This window comes from Macaca nemestrina, chromosome 5 (assembly GCF_043159975.1).
Source record: "Macaca nemestrina isolate mMacNem1 chromosome 5, mMacNem.hap1, whole genome shotgun sequence".
Classification (NCBI taxonomy): Eukaryota; Metazoa; Chordata; class Mammalia; order Primates; family Cercopithecidae; genus Macaca; species Macaca nemestrina.
The window spans coordinates 44,255,720-44,266,229 of NC_092129.1; the positions used below are offsets into that span (position 1 = coordinate 44,255,720).

Below are 10,510 nucleotides of genomic sequence, written 5' to 3' on the forward strand. Positions count from 1 at the left end.
ATAGGAATCTGCACATACAGCAAAAAAAAAAAAAAAAAAAAAAAAATCCAATAAATTATGAGAAAGCTGATGGGTGAAGGGTGAGGAGTGTAGTTGCATCTTGATTACGTAGGCTAATAGTTCTTGGAATATGTACCAAGGGAAGTTATGAGTTTTCTCCCCATTGGATATAGATATTTAAATCATTGACAAGTGTCTTCAGTGGAGACTGACACAGTGAAATGTTTCTCTGTCTTTAATGTGCATTCAGTAGGTCTGATGCAGAGTAGGCATTTTTCTTTTCTGGAGATGGGGGGTCTCACTATGTTGCCCAGGCTGGTGTTGAACTCCTGGGCTCAAGTGACCCTCTCACCTCAGCCTCCCGAGGGGTTGGGACTACAGGTGTGTGCCACTATGTCTGGCTAATTTTTAAATTCTTTGTAGAGATGGGGTTTCTCTATGTTGCCCAGGCAGGTCTCAAACTCCTGGGCTCAAGAGATCCTCCTGGGGTGCAGTGTACACTATTCAGGTGATGGGTGTACCAAAATCTCAAAAATCACCACCAAAGAACTTATCCATGTAACCAAATACCACCTATTTCCCCAAAACTATTGAAATAATAATAATAATAATAAAGAAATCCCCTGGACACGGTGGGTCATGCCTGTAATCTTTGGGAGGCTGAGGTGGGCAGATCACCTGAGGTCAGGAGTTCGAGACCAACATGGGGAAACCCCGTCTATAATAAAAGTACAAAAATTAGCTGGGCATGGTGGCAGGCGCTTGTAATCCCAGCTACTCAGGAGGCTGAGGCATGAGAATCACTTGAACCCAGGAGGTGGAAGTTGCAGGGAGCTGATATCCCGTCACTGCACCCTCTCAATTCCCACCCTCTCAATTACCAGCCAAGTCAAAGCCTCTTCCTTTTTTTTGCCATTTGTTCTGTTTTACCTGCTCTCTGACTACAGCTGTTTTATTTTGCAGAATCAACCATGTCATATGGTAGAAAAGCTTTCTCAGGCATGCGGATTTGCATGGCCTTGGAAACATTCAGTAATGGGGAAGTGTTGAACAACAAATAAAAAATACTAGAGGGGGATGGTACTGTGTGGGTAGAGAATGAGAGAGAGTGGTGTGTGTGTGCGCACTGCAACACACAATAGTGTACACTGCACCCCAGGAGGATCTCTTGAGCCCAGGAGTTTGAGACCTGCCTGGGCAACATAGAGAAACCCCATCTCTACAAATAATTTAAAAATTAGCCAGACATGGTAGCACACGCCTGGGCGACAAGAGCGAGACTCCATCTCAAAAAAAAAGAAAAGAAAAGAAAAGAAAAGAAAAGAAAAGAAATCCTCCTGCCTTAACCTTCCAAAGTGCTCAGATTATAGTTGTAGCCACTGTGCCTAGCTGAAACTCTGCATTTTTAACAAGTTCCCAGCTGATGCTATGGGTCCATAGATTGCATATTGAGTAGCAAGGGTTACAAGATCCCCTGAGGTCTATTCCCACCCTCTCAATTACCAGCCAAGTCAAAGCCTCTTCCTTTTTTTTTGCCATTTGTTCTGTTTTACCTGCTCTCTGTCTACAGCTGTTTTATTTTGCAGAATCAACCATGTCATATGGTAGAAAAGCTTTCTCAGGCATGCGGATTTGCATGGCCTTGGAAACATTCAGTAATGGGGAAGTGTTGAACAACAAATAAAAAATACTAGAGGGGGATGGTACTGTGTGGGTGGAGAAGGAGAGAGAGCGGTGTGTGTGTGTGCACTGCAAGGGTGGGGTAGGGAGGAAAAGGATATAATAGGTCTCACTGGAATGTGGAATTGTGTGTATGTAAAGAGACCTGTTAACTCATGTCTAAAATAGCATAACACCCCAGCATGGTTGGGCAAGTACAGTAGCGAAATGGAAAAAAAAAATCTAGGGAATGTCAAAGAATATTTTGGAGTAATATAAACCCACTTCATGGTTTCTTTTCTCTTCTTTGCTGTTGGTGGTTGGATGTAGTTTTCTGCTGTTCAGAGTTTGCTCCGTTCCCTATCCTGTTTTGCAAGGATGAGGTGGAAGGCATTACAAAGGGAGAAATTTCTACTGTTTGTGGCCAAACAATATTCAGGATGTCATTATTCCAGTTTCACTTAAGTCATCTATCCAAAGTGTTATTATATAATTTCTCTGCACAAATCCGATGTAACACCCTGACCTTCCTGACTCTGCTCTCTTTTTTTTTAACCTTGTCTTTGTGCAGATTACACATTAATGGTGAAGAATTTTTTTTTCCCATTAAAAATAAAACTGCTTGAAATTTCACTTGTCAACTTTTCTCTTCATTTTAATCACCCTCTCCCCATTTCAATTCTTTGGAGTCAGGAATTCCATATGTATTTTATATTGTTACTGTTAGTTTTCTCTTATTTATTAAATTGTTTTCCACAATTATGCATCCTTTTACCAGGCTTTAGAGTACAAAGACATTTCAAAATAATGCAAATGACAAAATTTTAACCCATCAAATGGCAGTAAAAACACTTCAAAGAATTTCCCTTGGAGAAGTTTTTTGAAAACATAATCTTTCACCAGAAAACTCAGCAAGTGTATGTTAGGCCTGCTTTAACATCATTTTCTGTGATATCTTTTCTTCATTATGGTAAGAAAAATAACATATAGTAACTAAAACAAGGAAGACTGTTAGATGTATTGCAATTGTGATAAAACTCCAATGTTCAAATGCAGATTTCGTTTCATTTCTCTGTTTCTCTGTAGGGTTTACATTTCCCATCTGCCTGTGCAGTTCTGTGGCTTAGACATCTCTGGAAAGTTTGTATTTGTTCAGAAGAAAGTGGCTTTTATGGAGATGTCACTGGGAAGTGTTACTTTTGATTGCTTGGACTACTTAGGATTTTATGTGTGTAAAGTGCCATATAATCCCATCAGTGGTTATTCCTCATAAACAATTTCATGACTTAGTTTATTATCACTACATCCATTTTATAGATGGTAATACTGAGGAATGGGTTACCAGAGAGTTGAAATTAGCACCTACAATCACAAGAGTGTCCCAGACAGTTGTTTAGTTTAAACTATAGACTGCAAAAGTGTTTCTTTGTGCCAAATATCTGATAAAAAGTGAAATCTCTGGGGTCTCAGCATCTCTGGGGTTGTCTGGGTATGTAAAGGAAAAATGAGATCTGAGTCAGTTACATAATGTCACTGAGAGAAAAAAAATCTCTTGAAGTGGGAAAAATGTGGGTCCCATTGGTTCAATGGTCCTCCCTACCAAACAAAATCTGCTGGATCATTGCTCAACTTGAATTTGTTTTCGTAAACATGGCTATCTATTACAGTGCCATAAACAGCTGCCTTCCACATTCTTTTAATTTTACTTTAAATCCTGAAAATGTGTCAATCAAATTTTAACGGTCACCTTAAGATTATACTGCTGTGACCTCAGAGAACCAGACAGTTCTGTAGAGATCAGTTCTGTAGAAAGAACTGGGTAGAGGTATCTTGACAATCCTGCCCCACTTGTCTACAGCCATTAGTATTGGCTTTAGAGAGTGTATTCTAAAGTGAATGAGCTGGTAGGATCAGTGTGCATTGCTGTTCTCAGGGGAGTTTTTCATAGCCCTTCATCAAATGGTGCAGTACCAGAGGTTCTCAATGACAGCCGGACTCTTAACTTCAATAAGGACATAAGCAGCATGGGGCAGAGGACATAGAGAGGCAAAGGAGGGTTATGTCTTACTGCAGTGCTCTCGCTGCTCCCTCACAGGATGTAGGATCCTCAGTTCTTCCTCCCTGTCGACTTCTGGATGTTGGTCGTGTAAGACCCATTTCGGACTTCTGACCGCCAGAACTGTAAGATAATGAAGTCACCAAGTGTGTAGGAACTTGTAACAGCAGGAATAGGAAACTAACCCAGCCATGTTTTGCCTTCATGGGCTCTTTCCCCCAGTGAAAAAGTAAAAAATTGTATTTTATGATCATGTTGGTATAAAGATGAATATGGTATATATTAAAAAAGCTTTCTAGGCCGGGCGTGGTGGCTCACGCCTGTCATCTCAGCACTAGGAGGCTGAGGCAGGTGGATCACGAGGTCAGGAGTTCAAGATCAGCCTGGCCAAGGTGGTGAAACCCCATCTCTACTAAAAATACAAAAAAATTAGCCGGATGTGGTGGCTGGTGCCTGTAATCCCAGCTACTAGGGAGGCTGAGGCAGAGAACTGTTTGAACCTGGAAGGCGGAGCTTACAGCGAGCCGAGATTGCGCCACTGTACTCCAGCCTGGGTGACAGAGCAACACTCCGTCTAGAAACAAATAAATAAATAAATCTTTCTTTGACCTAGAAGTTCCTTTTTTTCCTTCAGATTTTAAAAGTAATTAAAACATTTTCATGGGCACCTAAAAGTATCATGGCCTCTGAGCACGACGTCAGGTGAGCCTCACGGATAGGTCTGCCCTGGGTAGGAGTCGCTCTGTCCAAATCAGCCCCACCGTTCACCGCTCTGGATCTAGCATAGCTGGGTGCATGCCAGCTGAGGGATTTCAGAGATACTGGCCTCTCATTCTGTTGTGTAGTTTCCTGATTTTTGAATGGGAGGGCACTATACATGGGTGGAGATATATATTTTGAGAAGGAAGAAGTTATTCAGAGTGTGTCTTCAGTTGCATGACATCAGGATTGCCCCGTTACTACACACACAGTAAACAGACAATACATTCTAATTGAGTGAAGAATTGTTACAAGATTTTTGTCTTTTAGTTCTGTTTCTTGGAAGATTTTGCAGTCAATATACCTTTGTTTACCTATCTTCAAATAAAAGATAGAATAGATTTTTTATTTGTTTATGTGTTTGTTTGAAAAGGAGCCTCACTCTGTTACCCAGGATGGAGTGCAGTGGCCTGATCTTGGCTCACTGCAATCTCTGCCTCCCAGGTTCTGCGACCTTGGCTCACTGCATCCTCCGTCTTTCAGGTTCAAGCAATTCTCCTGCCTCAGCCTCCCAAGTAGGAGTGGCAGACACGTGCCACCATGACTAGCTATTTAATTTTTTTTTTTTGTAGAGATGGGATCTCCCTGTGTTGTCCAGGCTGGTCTCAAACTCCTGGGTTCAAGCAATCCTCCCATCTCAACCTCCAAAGGTGCTGGGATTACACTGCACCCAGCCCTTAGAATAGAATTTTACTGGTTAAAATTTGGAGAGAGGCCGGGCGCAGTGGCTCACGCCTGTAATCTCAGCACTTTTGGGAGGCCGAGGCGGGTGAATCATGAGGTCAGGAGATCGAGACCATCCTGGCTAACATGGTGAAATCTCATCTCTACTAAAAATATAAAAAATTAGCCAGGCGTGGTGGTGGGCGCCTGTAGTCCCAGCTACTTGGGAGGCTGAGGCAGGAGAATGGCGTGAACCCGGGAGGCGGAACTTGCAGTGAGCCGAGATCTCGCCACTGCACTCCAGCCTGGGTGACACAGCAAGACTCCACCTTAAAAAAAAAAAATTTGGAGACAGATGTGATAACAATGTCAATAATCCTTATGTTCAAATAGCATCCATAGTTGACAAAACACTTTCATGTGCATTATCTCTTTTGATAATCTGTAAAGTCACATAAGATATTAGGAGGAAAAATGCTTCATATTTATATAAAAATATTAATAGTAATGGTGGTTTTAATTTTAGATAAGTCATTTATAATTCTATGAAGAAAAGTGCTATGAAAGACAATTATATATCTGACTTTTGTTACTCTATAATTTGGCCTGTGCTCTCATATGTAAGCAAAAATGCAAAACAACATTTGTACTCCTTAGTCATATATATGCTTTCCACACTTTCCCTCTGTGAAAAATGCTACATTTCAAGCTCATGACTACAAGCGTTAATGCTGTGAATTGGAAATTACAACATACCCCGTTGCATACTCCATTAACTGTTTCCACTTCTCCAACAATTAGACGCCAGAAAGGTTTGATTTTTAGCTAAAAAGCAAAGCTAGATTGAGGGAAGTTCAGAGACGTAATGAAGGAACCGGTGACCAGAGTGCCTTGCTGCTTATGGAGCCCACAAGAATAAAAATAGCCGCTTTTCGAAATTACGATTCTAATTCAGGATTTGTGGCGTTTACTCTAATTTGGTGCTGTTCTGGAAAAGGCTATGTCGAAAAGGATTTGTTTCTAGAGATTTTCAGGAAAGTAGCCAATTCAAACTGCTCAACCCTATGAGATCATTCCTGGCTGGTAGCAAGAACTTTCTGTCATGTGGGTCTTGCTTGAGAGTGAAGAGTACCCGCATATCCACTGCTTCTGAATTCATACCTGTTGGGGCTTATACGCACACACACACACCAGCATCTGGGTCTTCATACCCGCTCTTCACACTGATCGTGTGAACTGATTCACAAGCCTTCAAGTGTCCTAGTTAGACTAATTTAGTCCAGCTCTGAAAGAATAGATAGGTAAGATAGGCTGTCACATTCCATCAAGTTAATTTCTAATTTCACAATTGAGGTTTTAATAGGACGTCTGGCCTATTAAGGTCTTTTACTCTGTTCAAGAGCAACCAAACACTGCTGCTAATTCTATCATTAAGAAGAGCAAGCTGCTGTTGAGCGACCCTCCCCTCCTCTGCTCGGCTGCCCTTCCCTCTTGCAGCCTTCCTAGCCTGCCTATATGGTTAGGTGCCTTTTAAAAAGTTGCACTCATTCTAGTTACACCCTGCCACACCTCCAAGCCTGAGGAGGCTTTCGTCTGAGTTCCCAGCAGTCTTAAAGCTTTGCCAACAGCAGACGGAGGTATCACGCTGAGCCCTGTGGAGAGAAAGCCTTGCACTGTGCAAGTGACCCATTTGGCACCAGAGAGGGGGAGGGGAAGAGTAATCCTGATGGGCTCCAGGGACTCCTCATCCATCTACTTCCCCTGGGATCCTCTCCTGGAGGGCTCTTGCAAACACAGTTGCCCCGCCATGGTGGAGGATCATCAATAGAAACCCATGAAACAAGGCCATGCCCCGTGGCACTCTGAGTCAGTTCCGTAGCGTGATTTACCAGCTCTCTGAAAAAAGAAATCTGCTAGGACCTGGGCTGGGACCATAAGATGTAAAGGTGTCAAGTTGAAAAACCTAGGGTGGGCCCAAACCTCCACCTCCCCAACCCCCTTCCCACCCCTGGGAAAATCATTCCCGTGTAAACATTTCTTTTTGCATTTAGTATATCTGTGCAAGAAAAACTACTTTATTACTCAACATAAATAACATTCACTTTGAACCTTCATTCTGAAAACCACGGAATTTTTAAAATGCTGTAAATAGCTGACATGGGTGTTCTTCCCTTGCTTTCAAAGGAATTGTTTTTGTAATTACCGAGCAGGGTGAAACTGAATTTTCCCTGCAGTAAACAGGAGAGTGTGTAATGAGATATCTCAACTAAAAACATGAATCGTATTCAAACTAATTAATAATAGAAAACTTTCAGGTCATTCTTAATACTTAAAAAAAAAAAAACAACTTTTATTTTTTGAAGTTGTTAGGTCTCCATTCTAGTTCTGAGTACAAATAAATGCCTGACACATGGTCTAAGCCAAATTCCAAAATGTAGCAAAAACAGTGCCTGCATATTTGGCAGGAATTTAAACCAGTTCAGGTCAGTGTCTGTTTCTGTCCAAAGAAGAGTTTCTGCATTTACACTGAGCTAGGAAAATAACACAGGAAAACATGGGGAACAACACGGAATATTGTAAGCTCCAGTGCCCGGCTGGCCAAAGAATAATGTTTGGGGCAACTCTGAAATTACCGCCCAGGCTGCAGTTTGGGTTTGCATAGCGTTTTGGAGGACGGTGAGCAAGAGAGAAAGTACCGATTGCATTGTTGTGAGGAAACTGCCTTCCCCATTCTAAGGCTCTCACCTTGCAAATCACCCCCTTTTAGCAAAAGCACATCTTACTTCTTAACTCTTCCCCTGCTACTAACCTTTTCAATCATCCCCCTTCATCATTGCAGAACGGCCTTTGGAACAAAGCAGCATTTTAAAGCCTTTCCCACTAAAAGTTTGCCCCTCCCCCCTTTTAAAGAGGCAGTGTGGGGGTAATTTTCTTTCTTCCTTTCTTTTTTTTTTTTTTGTTTTTTAAATTTGTTTTTCTGCAGTCTACTCTTGTGAGGCTGTCATTGTTTGGGGGTTGATGGATATTTCTTCAGAGATACCATCATATCGCTTGTTATTGTAACACTTATTGGTGATAAAGTTCAGACTAAAAATTAAGCAGCTGCAATGTAGCAGCACAAATTAGTTTAATGTAAGCAGTCAGGAGCAGCTGGCTGGCTCAGGACTTGAATTTAGCTGTGGGGGGAAGGGTTCTGTGACGCTGACAGTGTTTTTTTCCTCTACATAAACATTTTTGGCTGTTGCAGCTTTTGTGCTGATCATGTGACAGTGTCCCTAGGCAGATAATTTATTTCTGTGGCTTTCATGAGCAATCATTAACCTTCAGACACCGAGTTTGCTTTTTGCTTTGTGGCATTTGTTGTTATTATTATTTTATTATTATTATTATTTTTCGTATACTAACTAGTTTAATTCAGAAAGTGTCAGGAGAAAATTACAACCAATTTACAATAGACTGTAATGTACAATACTTATGTTTGTATTAAAGCAGACCTTGCTTGTAAGACCATTCTCATAGCTTTGTGGGTGTTTGTGGATCAGGATAATTATTTTCAGTGTGTCTGTCGTTGGAATGCTCCTTTAGTATCCTCTTCTGATTGCCAGGCCTCTGCAAGCTGGCCTTGGAGAAACTCAATTTGGAGATCAACCTTTGGCAGTCTTCATCTACTCGCTAGGAGGCTGGAACCCCAAAGGGGTTAGAAATTGGGCTTCTGGAGACAGGCACTACTTGGGTCCCTTCTTCCTTCAACAACTGACACCCCAGCCTTCAGTAAACAGTGTGGCCATTTGTAATGAATACTGGAGCTGGAATATATTGGGGTTGAAAAACAAAGGAAATCAGAAACAGTGTCCTGCATAAATCAGAAGGGGGTGGGGGACAGAAAAGTATCATTTCTGACGTCTACTAATCACGCTGACCCTGTTTTCTGAATTTATCTGTTTTGTCCTTCTCAGATCTGTTTGTGTTGCTCAGCCATTTCTGCCAACCAGTAATTCAGGAGTGAAATGCACAGGGTCACTCTTTGGTGTCTATCATACATGATATCTTCAGACACTTTCAGAATGCCGATTATCTCGTGGGTATTGTGTGGGCCCTGTTAGATATTCATTTATTCATTCTCTCATGGTGCAGGGTTGGTAGGGGGAGCACTCGGGACTACTTGCACAGAGGGATTTGATAAAGTGTATTTATAAGCCCCAGTGTACTGTGTTTGGTGAAAAATAACAGAAAGACATAACTCCTTTTCTATTTTCTTCATTTAGAATATTCCAATGATGAGAGTTATTTCATAATTAATACATAGACTGCAGCATGAAAATTCCGTGTTTCCAAATGTTTGATTCAAAAGCTAAAAAAAGTAGGAGAAATTGATCATTGTCATTCTTTAAACATTTTAAAGCACCCTCAACAAACTAGGTACTACGTACGCTGAAAGGGAAGAAGAGCTTGACCACTGAACGATAGAAACAGAAACGAGGATGCCTAAGTAGCCAGGTGATCTCTGACGAGTGAATGGGTCCCCTAGATGTAATGAATGTGATAGGGCACAGAATGTTCTATGAGTTGCATTGTTGCTGGGGTGGGGGCAGGAGAATGAGTAGGATATGGGAACTTCTTTGTCCTCACCCAAAAGAGACAGATTTCTTTTCCAAACATAGGGCGCTAGTGTTTGGGAATTTTCTGTACTTCTTCTTCCTGATGTTATTTTCTTGCTCACTGGATTCCAGCTCACACAACTGTCAACACTGCATTATGACTTTCGTGGCTGGTGGTAAGTGGTTCACTTACTTTGCTTTTGCCTTTGTGGGCCTCTTCCTCCATAAAAATATTGATAATCATATTTTACAACTGTACTGGTATAAGATCACATAATCCAGGCTGGATTCACTTTTACATATTTATTATTATTATATGGTTCTTTTTCTTATGATTTTAAATAAAATGAAAATCTTGTAAACCCCTAAAATTATTGTGGGCCCTGGGTACTGTGCTTCCTGTGCCTAAGGGAGAATTCAGCCCTAAGGGTGGGCAAAAACACACAACTGACCTTTGCTCAAGTTGAAGATACCCTGGGGGAACAAACCAAATAGGGGAGAGAAGTCACAGTCCGTTTTCCTCAGGTTAAAGCATTCACAGTTCATTCCAGACACTCCCAGATTCTACTTTCTATGGGGGGCCCTTCTTGGGGAGCTCACCCTTATCTGGCCCTCTTCCCCCAGTGGGGGAGGCCACTCTTAAGGGGCCCAGAAAATACAGCAGTCAGAGGTTTGGGGTTAATGGGAGGGTAGCTGGGAAGGCACTTTGGAGAAAGAAAAGTTTAGACCTTAAAGGAAGGATAAATTGTAGATAATGGAAAAAAGGGGGAGGGAG

At 41.7% G+C, this 10,510-nt stretch overlaps 1 long non-coding RNA gene across 2 annotated transcripts in view; it reads right to left on the reverse strand.

The window, feature by feature from the left end:
- The window catches only part of LOC105465725 (uncharacterized), a 38,880-nt gene extending 30,851 nt beyond the window's left edge, over positions 1-8,029 (reverse strand). For both annotated transcript variants that reach the window (XR_977750.3, XR_977751.3), the window contains exons 1-3: positions 7,947-8,029; positions 6,299-6,422; positions 3,728-3,838 (exon numbers count right to left, since the gene is read on the reverse strand). This is a non-coding gene — a long non-coding RNA (uncharacterized lncRNA). The remainder of the gene's footprint in view (positions 1-3,727; positions 3,839-6,298; positions 6,423-7,946) is intronic.
- Between the last annotated feature and the right edge of the window lie 2,481 nt (positions 8,030-10,510).